General features: G+C 53.0%; 1 long non-coding RNA gene across 1 annotated transcript; it reads left to right on the forward strand.

The window, feature by feature from the left end:
- The first annotated feature begins 918 nt into the window (after positions 1–918).
- Positions 919–5,530, forward strand: LOC109250708 (uncharacterized). Its single transcript, XR_002073134.2, has 3 exons — positions 919–1,007; positions 2,048–2,121; positions 5,438–5,530. It is a non-coding gene; the product is annotated as an uncharacterized LOC109250708 (long non-coding RNA).
- The last annotated feature ends 4,571 nt before the right edge of the window (positions 5,531–10,101 follow it).

Genomic DNA, 10,101 nt, shown 5'->3' on the forward strand with positions numbered 1-10,101 from the left:
GGAACTTCTGGAACCCCGTGGAGGGGGTGGAGGGGGGAGGGATTGCCGAATCTACAGCTGGGTGTTCAGGAGGCCTCACTGCGAGCTCTCAGGCTCCTCGGTTCCCTCTTCAAAGCTTCCTTCACGGGTGAGAGGCCCTGCGAAGGGAGAAGGTTTTTATGAGGTGCTAGGGACCCATTTTTGAGTCTTACATGTTTGCAGAATGTTGGCAGTTTCTTCAGGACACTTAGGTTTCAGGTTTGGCAGCACTAACTGGAAAGCATCTGTGGGTCTTTAAGAAGGAGGGTGCGGCCTCATGGCAATGAGAGGCCTCTTTTAACCACCCTATCTAAGGGAGCCCCCTCGGGTCCCCCTGTCCCCCTCCTCCCACTTAGGCCGGAAGCTCCGGAAGGCTCAGAGCCTGCCGGGTCGCCCAGCACATAACAGGCACCTGATAAATATTCATGAAGTGAAGGAATGGGCAGCCAGTGAACGAAGGAATGAGCAAACGAATGGTTAGGCGAGTTGCCAAAGGTTCCGCGAGTTGCCTGGAGGCCGACTGGCTGGCCTGAGCCTGTGTCCTCGTCCTCATACGTCCTGCCTGCCTTGCACCTTGCCCGGGCCCTCTGGCCCCTCATCCCAGACTGACTGGCAACCCCGAGGGTGGGAGCAGTGGCCCTGGGGACACGGCGTGGGGCCAGGCACAGGGGGGCTATTCAGTAAGGGCTGGCTGCAAAGTCCTCACCGCCCACCCCCCCCCCCCCCGCCCCCATTCGAACCTTCCCCAGGCCGGAGCGCTCTCTGCTTTCCTGCAAATGAAGACTCCAAGCAGCTTGTCTTCTCAGAGACCGGGTGGGGGTGGCAGTGGGGAGAAGGGGCCCTTGGGGGAAAGCATCCAGCCTGGGGGGACAGGGTGGGGCCGCGTAGGACTGCCATCCCCTCCTCAGCCTGGGTTCTGGAAAGGCCCTGGCTTGTTCTCCTCAGCCTCTGAGTGAGTTTCCAAGGACACTCTGGGCTCTCAGGGACAGGTAAGAAGAACAGTGCCCGCCCTACCCCACCCTCAGCTGTCACCACCGAGGATAAGCTGGAAGAGGAGCCTAGGAAGGCCCCAGGGAGCCACGTGGGAGAGGCACCCGGGGAGACCCAAACCCCAAACTGGTTGCTCTGTCTTTAAATAGGTCACTGAAAGCTCCAGGCCGAAAGGGAGGGAAGCCGTCTCCCAGGGCAGCACCCTGCCCGGCCTGCTGGGACAGCAGCTCCTTCAGAAAGGAAGTTGGGTGGAAAGGCCCGGCGACCTTGGCCGCAAGTCCCTCAGGAGAGGCTCCAGGTCCGGGCAGGGAAGAGCTGTGTTTTCTGTGGCTTAGTTTTTCCATTTGGACACCATCCCTGCTGTGGAACATCTCTGGCTCCTGGGTCTGGGCCCGGCCGTGCCGCTGACTCATGGGCCCGGCGAACCTGGGGCAGGCCTCAGCCCTGTCTCCCTTCAGGGTTTGCCCGTGGAGGACGGGGCTGCCCCCCCCCCCCCGCTCTGCCTGCCTCAGGAGGGTGGTGGGGACTGAAGGTGGTGACGGGTAGGGAAGTTCTTGGTCCGAGTGACGAGCTTGTCTTCTCTCCAGTCCTCCCTGGTCCCCCAACCTGGCAGCTGGTCTGTCCCATGAGCCCTGCCTCTCCGGCCCATGATGTCTCTGGTGCAACGATTCCCAGGGCAGGGAGCTATTCCCAGGGGGTGCGAACAAGTGTTCTTCAGAGTCTCAGCCAAAGACACAGCCAAGACCTGTGTCCCGCTGGGGGCAGAACCTTCCTTCTTCCCCCATTAGAGCTAACCCCTGGTTTAAACACTCTGCCATTATTAGCATTAACAAGCACTTCCTAAGTGCCTCCTGGGCAGGGACTTGGGCTAAGTCATGGGAATACAAGGAGACCTAGGGCACACAGTCCCTTCCTCTAACTGGAAGTAATAAGGACAGGAAAGGAGGAAGGCGAGGAAAAAGACCGTGTTTGGGGGGCTGCTTTACAATTTACCATGTGTTTTCATTTTTTCGTTTAATCTTCAAAAATCTGTTTACAGGTGATGAAACGGAATCTCAGAGAGGCCAAGCCATTTGCCTGAGGTCACAAAGCATTTTCAGACCAGGCCCCAAGGTAACCTGATTTTAAATTCAAGGCAATTTCTTCTGTAAAGAGTTACCTTTTTGTGATTGCCAGGACCCCCCCCCCCCCACCTCCCCGTTGAGATAGGTAGGAACTGGGGACAATATCGGTCCCTTTACTACCCATTAGCATCTCCTCATGGATTATTAGAGCAGGGCCCAAGAGAAGGGGATAAACAGAGGAAGAGAAAGGACTTTTTTTTTTAATGTTTATTTATTTATTTTTGTGAGAACGAGCTCAAGAGGTGGAGGGACAGAGAGAGAGGGGGACCGTGGAGCCCAGCGTAGGGCTCGAACTCACGGGCTGTGAGATCACGACCTGAGCCGAGCCCGAGAGTCAACACTCAACCGACTGAACCACCCAGGCGCCCCAGAAAGGTCTTCTCTTTTTCAGCTAAACCTTTTATTTTGACCCAGGTTCATGCGCAGTTGTACGAAATAGCACAGAGAGGTTCCATATACCTTTGATCCTGCTTCTCCCAACGGTGGCATCTTGCAAAACTATAGAATGCTGTCACTACCAGGCTGTGGACATCAGCACCGTCAAGGCATAGAACGTTCCCGTCGCCACAGGGATCCCTTCTGTGCTCTTTTTATAGCCACACCCACTTCCTTGCCACCTCAAACCTCCTCAACTTTGGCGATCACTAATCTGTTCTTCATTTCAAGAATGTTCTCCGAGTAGAATCATAGAGTCCGCACCTTTTGGCTTTTTTCACTCGACAGAGTTCTCTGGAAGTTCATCCGGGCTGTTTCATGTGTCGACTTGATCCCTTTTTGTTGCTGAGTGGTTTTCCATGGTATGGATGCATCACTGTGGGCTTAACCTGCTGGGGGACACCTGGGCCCATTCTGGCTTTTGGCTTTTAGGAATAGAGATGCTACGAACATTCGCTGACAGGTGTTTGTGTGAACGTAAGTTTTTATTTCTCCGGGATACATGCCCAAGAGTGTCACTGCCGGATCGTCCGGTAGCTGTGTGTTTATTTTTTGAAGAAGCTGTTCAAACTGCTTTCCAGAGTGGCTGTGCCATTTTACAACCCCACCAGTAACATAGGAGTGATTCAGTTTCTCTAAATCCTCACCAGCATGTGGGGTGCTGTGGCTATTTTTTTAAAAGTAAATTCTACCCCCAATGTGGGGCTCAAACTCACAACCCCAACATCGAGAGTCCCATGCTCTATGGACTGAGCCAGCCAGGTGCCCCATTTTGTTGTTTGTTTTGACCTTTCTGATAGGTATTGTGGTTTTAGGTTTCATTTTCCTAATGGCCAGTGATATTGAACATTTTCTTTAAGAGTGCAGTTTATTTCTTTAAATTCCAGTTAGTTAACGTACAGTGTAGTCTTGGTTTCAGGAGTAGAACCCAGTGATTCATCTCTTACATATGACACCCAGTGCTCATCCCAACAAGTGCCCTCCTTAATGCCCGTCACCCATTTAGCCCATCCCCCCACCCACCTCTCTCCGTCAACCCTCAGTTTGTTCTCTGTATTTAAGAATCTGTTATGGGAGGTGCCTGGGTGGCTCAGACGGTTAAGTGTCCGACTCTTGGTCTCAGCTCAGTTCATGATCATGAGGTTCGTGGGATCGAGCCCCGCATGGGGCTCTGTGCTGAGCACGGAGCCTGCTTGGGATTCTCTCTCTCTCTCTGCCCCTCCCCCATTTGCATGCTCACCGTCTCCCTCAAAATAAAGAAACTTAATAAAAAATTTTAAAAAATTAAAACAAAGAGTCTCTTACGGTTTGCCTCCCCCTCTCTCTTTATCTTATTTTTCCTTCCCTTCCCCTATGTTCATCTGTTTTGTCTCTTAAAGTCCACGTCTGAGTGAAATCATATGGTTTCTGTCTTTGACTGACTTATTTTGCTTAGCTTAATGCATTCTAATTCCATCCACGTTGTTGCAAAGGGCAAGATTTCAGTCTTTCTGATCACTGAGTAATATTGCATTATATATATGCAAATACATATATAATATATATAAATCATGTGCCCTTTGAGTCTGCAGTTTTGTATCCTTTGGATAAATACTTAATAGTGCAAATGACTGCCGGCATTACCTTGATTCCATAGCCAGACAAAGACCTCGCTACAAAGGAGAACTACGGGCCAATATCCCTGTCAAAAATTCTTGACAAGATACTAGCGAATCAAATTCAACAGTACGTCACAAGAATTATTCACCGTGATCAAGTGGGATTTACTGCTCCTGGGCTCCTGGCTGGTTAAATATTCGCGAATCAATCAGCGTGATACATCACATTCGTAAAAGAAAGGAGAAAAACCATGCGATCCTCTCAATGGGTGCAGAAAAAGCCTTTGACAAAATACAGCATCCTTTCTTGATAAAAACCCTCAACAAAGTAGGGATAGAAGGATCACACCTCAACACCGTAAAGACCGTATGTGAAAGAGCCACAGCTAATGTCATTCTCGATGGGGAAAAACAGAGTTTCCCCCTAAGGACAGGACAGGAACATGGCAGGGATGTCCACTCTCACCACTGTTGTTCGGCACAGTCCCGGGAGTGCTAGCCTCGGCAGACCGCAAAAAGAAATAAAAGGTAAACTAGGGGCGCCTGGGTGGCTCAGTCGGTTGGGCGTCCGACTTCGGCTCGGGTCACGATCTCGCGGTCCGTGAGTTCGAGCCCCGCGTCGGGCTCTGGGCTGATGGCTCGGAGCCTGGAGCCTACTTCCGATTCTGTGTCTCCCTCTCTCTCTGCCCCTCCCCTGTTCATGCTCTGTCTCTCTCTGTCTCAAAAATAAATAAAACGTTAAAAAAAAATTTAAAAAAAAAAAAAAAGGTAAACCAATCGGCAAAGACGAAGCCAAACTTTCACTGTTCACAGACGACACGATACTCCACGTGGAAAACGCGAAAGCCTCCATCAAAAAGCTGCTAGAACTGATCCATGAATTCAGCAAAGTCGCAGGATAGAAAATCAGAACGCACAGAAATTGGCGGCATTTCTACACACCAATAATGAGGCAGCAGAAAGAGAAATCAAGGAATCGACCCCCTTTACAATTGCAACAAAAGCCATTAAGGTACCTAGGGATAAACCCCACCAAAGAGGGAAAAGATCTGTACGCTGAACGTGTTTTCAAAGTTCTTAGTGGCCATCTGTACATCCTCTTTGCTGAAATGTCTGTTCGTGTTATTTGACCGTTTCCTAATTGGGCTGTGTGTTTTCCTGCAGTTGGGCTTGAGAGTTCTTCATGTGTTCTAGATACTTGTCCTGTGTTGGATATGTGGTTTGTAAATATGTTCTCCCAGCCAGTAGCTTGTCTCTTCATCCTCTTGACAGGCTCTTTCAGAGAGGGATGGGAGGAGAGGAGAAAAGTGCATCCAGTTCATCTCCCCGGAAGTAGAAGCCACCACAAGGGGGCGCCTGGGTGGCTCAGTCGGTTGAGCGGCTGACTTCAGCTCAGGTCATGATCCCTCCTTCGTGAGCTCGAGCCCCGCATCCGCATCCGGCTGTGTGTTGACAGCAAGGAGCCTGGAGCCTGCTTTCAGATTCTGTTCCCTACCCCCTGTCCCACCCTCCACCACCCCCCCCCCGCCCCCGTGCTCTCGGTCTCTGTTTCTCTCTCAAAAATAAATAAACATTTAAAAAATAAAAACAAAACCAAAAAGAAGCCACCGCGGAAGGTTTTGTTTGGTAAGGGAGGCAGGAGGGAGAGGAAGAGATCTGGGATACAGATTTATAGCCCCGCCTAGGTATGGTGGGCCTGCTTCTGGACCAGGGACCATCGTGAGTCCAGTTTAAGTCATCCGGATGGTCCTGCCTGCCTGAGGTAAGAGGTGTTGAGAGCGATGCATAAAGGGGCAGGTGGGAGGCCCCCAAACATGGCCTTGACCCCACATACCCAGCTGGACCATGCTGGGGCTTCAGATGGCTTGGGGAGGCCCCCCCCCCCCCCGGCAGCCTTGGCCGGGATACCTGAGTGAGTCGGCCACATTCCCAGCAGCCTGTGGGCGGCACCGGGCACCAAAGAATTGGCATGTGGGCCTTCCAGGGAGCCAGGGGCTGTGGCCATGGCTGGTTGCTTCCAAGTGTGAGTTTGGCCCCTTCAACCGGTCTTCCTTCCCCTGAGCCCACAGGGCCCCGAGGTGAGACTGAGCCCCTGCCTCCGAATGCAGAGATTACTCTGGACAACGCTGCTCAGAGAGTGGAAGGTTCTCACAAGGCATTCTGAACAATGCTTAACACGGGCCTGCTGACCTGCGAGCCCGGTGCGGGCCCTGGGGTCGGGCTTCTGAATGACAGTGTAGTCTGGGGTTCTCAGCCGGGCCCACGCCTCAGAATCACCCGGGGTGGGGGGAGAGTTGTTAAAAATGTAGCTTCTTGGCCCTTTTCTTTCTTTCTTTCTTTCTTTCTTTCTTTCTTTCTTTCTTTCTTTCTTCTTTCTTCCTTAAATGTTTATTTACTTATGTTGAGGGAGAGAGAGAGAGAGCGAGTGGGGGACGGCAGAGAGAGGGAGACAGAGAATCCCAAGCAGGCTCTGTGTGTCAGTGCAGAGCCCGATGCGGGGCTCCAACCAACAAACCGTGAGATCATGACGTGAGCTGAAACCAAGAGCCGAACTGAGCCACCCAGGCTCCCCTTCTTGGCCCGTCTCTAAGATCTATGGAAAATGACTGTCTAGGCCTTCTGTCTGTCTGCCCTTCTGCCCTTGAGCGAATCGAGCACTGACTCATTCAGTCAGGGTCTCTGCACTCGGTCTTCCTTCGGATATAACACCCTTCCCATGGCCGGCTCCTTCTGTTCCGTCAGGCCTCAGGCAAATGTCACCTTCTCAGAGACGCCAGCCTTGGCCATGCTCTCTAAAATCACAACCACACCCTGGCCTCTCCGTATCACATCCATGGGGTTGTACTTCCTAGCACTTGTGGGTATTTGCAGTTAGCTTCTTTCTTCCTTGCCGATCCCATCCGTCAAATTGTAAGCATCCAGGGACGGGGGCTCTGTCTTGTTCACTGTTGGATCTCTAATGCCTACAGTAGTGCCTGGCACAGAGTATGTGTTCCCTGAATATCAGCTGACTACCCAGTTGGAGTGACTGGAGGCGACCCCGGGACTCTACCTGTTAAACAAGTGCCCAGGCGATCCTGACGCCCATGGAAGGTTGACAGCCATGGCCAAGAACCAGAGGTAGAGAAGGAGGAGACCGGGCTGAATGGGGGTGGGCTCCAAACGTTCCCCACTTAAAAATTTTCCCCACTATCTTGTCATGTGGCTCATTTCCCTATAAGGGGTTGGGACAAGGCAGGACAAGGCTGCTGGTTATTTGAGGTTGCTGGTCAAGACGGTTTCCATTCATCGAGGTCCAGGTCTAGCAATTGAAATATTTAAAAAAAAATTTTTTAGGGGCGCCTGGGTGGCTCAGTCGGTTAAGCGTCCGACTTCGGCTCAGGTCACGATCTCGCGGTCCGTGGGTTCGAGCCCCGCGCGTCGGGCTCTGGGCTGATGGCTCAGAGCCTGGAGCCTGCTTCTGATTCTGTGTCTCCTTGTCTCTCTGCCCCTCCCCTGTTCATGCTCTCTCTCTCTCTGTCTCAAAAATAAATAAAAGTTAAAAAAAAATTAAAACGATAAATAAATTTTTTTTTTACGTTTAATTACTTTTGAGAGAGAGAGTGAGGGAGAGAGAGAGAGAGTGAGCGAGGGGCAGAGCGAGAGGGAGACACAGAATCCAAAGCAGGCTCCAGGGTCTGAGCTGTCAGTACAGAGCCCGACGCGGGGCTCGAACTCAAGAACTGTGAGATCGTGACCACAGCCAAAGTCAGATGCTTAACCGACTGAGCCCCCCAGGCGCCCCAAGCATAGTTGTTTTGAAATCCACCACAGTGACGCACAGAGCACACGAGCTGCGCGTGCCTAAGGACAAGTGGGCTTTGTCGCATCTCTGGCCCAGCTCTGTGCCCTCCCTCGTGACCCCCACGTTCATAGCTGGATCCACGTTGCCCAGAGGAACGAGCTGCTTTGCTAACACATGGGCTCCCGGTCCCACCCCACGTGATGTGTCTATCGCTTTGGAACCCGGCCTCGGGCTCGGGGAGAGAGGCAGGGATATGAAAGGGGGTCTGGGGGCACTGGGCCGCGAGGCAGACAGTAGGCTGGTGGCCGAGTGGCTCCGTGGAATGACCGCTCTGCTCCTGCAGCGGTCACGTGGCAGAGGCGCTGAGTGTCCCTGCAGTAACACCCTCTGTGAGCAGGGCCCGGAGTGCATATGCCACGATTTCCCGTTGTGGCTTTTCACAAGCGAGCCTTACGTCAAAGACAGCCGGAGCCTGCCCCTGAAAACCCGGCTCCCGGGCAGAACAAGGGGACCAGGAGGACAACGAGGCCAGTGTCACCCAGAAGGTCTATTGTTGGAGAGATGCTAATAGGGCTCCTTGGACTTCGAGCCGCACACAGTTTGTCATCTGTCAGCCCCTGCTCGCCAGGCCCCCAGAGCCTGTGGCTCTTTGCAGATGTGGTGTCCAGGGTCCCGGAGGGAGGTGGCGGTGGGCAACGGCAGGCAGCGGGGTCTGTTTTGTTGTGTAGCTGGCCTCGCGCCGAGCAGGGTGCTTACTCTCTCCTTATGGTTTTTGTTACAGCCACTAAAGAAGGGTGTTTTTTTTTTTTTTTTTTTTTAACATTTATTTGTTTTTGAGACAGAGAGAGAGACAGCATGAACAGGGGAGGGTCAGAGAGAGAGGGACACAGAATCGGAAACAGGCTCCAGGCTCCGAGCTGTCAGCACAGAGCCGGACGCGGGGCTCGAACCCACGGACCGCGAGATCATGACCTGAGCCGAAGTCGGACGCTTAACCGACTGAGCCACCCAGGCGCCCCTGTTTTTGTTTTTAAACATTCATCCAAGGGACACCCGAGATTCTATTTAGGGAGAAGTCAACTGCTCCACGGTGTGTATTTACTAGGAGTTATGGGGAGTCTCCTATGGTCTTGTCTGTCAGGGTATCACCCTTATTAAGTGCCACGCAGGGGACATCAAAATAAGCAGCAGGGTGGATCTTTCAAAGCAGATGACAGGGCTTCTCCGCCAGTTTTGAAGGTCGGGTTGGTGAAAACTGCCTTGATGCCCTTCTGGATAGAAAGGGTGTTTGAAATTTTTTTTTTCACGTTTATTCCTTTGAGAGAGAGAGAGAGAGAAAACATGAGTGGGGAAGGAGCAGAGAGAGAGAGAGGGAGACACAGAATTCGAAACAGGTTCCGGGCTCTGTGCTGTCAGCCCAGAGCCCGATGTGGGGCTGGAACTCACGGACCGCGAGATCATGACCTCAGCCGAAGTCGGACCCTCAACCGCCTGAGCCACCCAGGTGCCCCTAGAAAGAGTGTTTAAAGAGGGGCGCCTGGGTGGCTCAGTCGGTTGAGCATCAGAGTCTTGATTTCGGCTCAGGTCGTGATCCCAGGGTCATGGGATCGAGTCCCCCCCCCCCCCCCCCCCCCCCCCCCCCCGGCCTAGCGCTCGTCCGGATGAAACAACGCAAGGAAAAGGTGTTTGAGTCACAGCGGCTGTCACGCCACTCTAGCCAAGGAATGGCTGGGCCGGTAGTGTGGCCGGCCAAAGAAAACACCATGAACGAGAATTAACTAACTTCTACCCAGGGCTCACTCTGTGCTCCGGCCCTGTCCCCGGGGGCTTTCCCTAGACAGGCTCGGGGAAACTTCATGTCAACCCTCCGAGGTGGGGACCGCTGTCAGCTCTGTTTTGCGGAGAAGCTATAGAGGTGGAGGGACACGTGCTGTAAAAGAGGGCCATCTCCGCAGATCTCCGCGGTTTAGTCACTTCCCCGAGCAAGGGCTACAGTGTTTGGGGGGGGCGGGGGGCGCACGGGAGAAGGCCTCTTTAGGCTCCACCCCATGAAGGGAGATGAGGGGACTTTGCAGATGTCTGCCTGTAAGCCCTGATGCCACTCCTTACCCCCCACCCCCACCGCCTCCTCCATGGCAAACCCGTGGGTGAT

Source organism: Panthera pardus, unplaced genomic scaffold (genome assembly GCF_024362965.1).
Source record: "Panthera pardus isolate Hobbes unplaced genomic scaffold, ASM2436296v1 HiC_scaffold_27, whole genome shotgun sequence".
Lineage (NCBI taxonomy): Eukaryota > Metazoa > Chordata > Mammalia > Carnivora > Felidae > Panthera > Panthera pardus.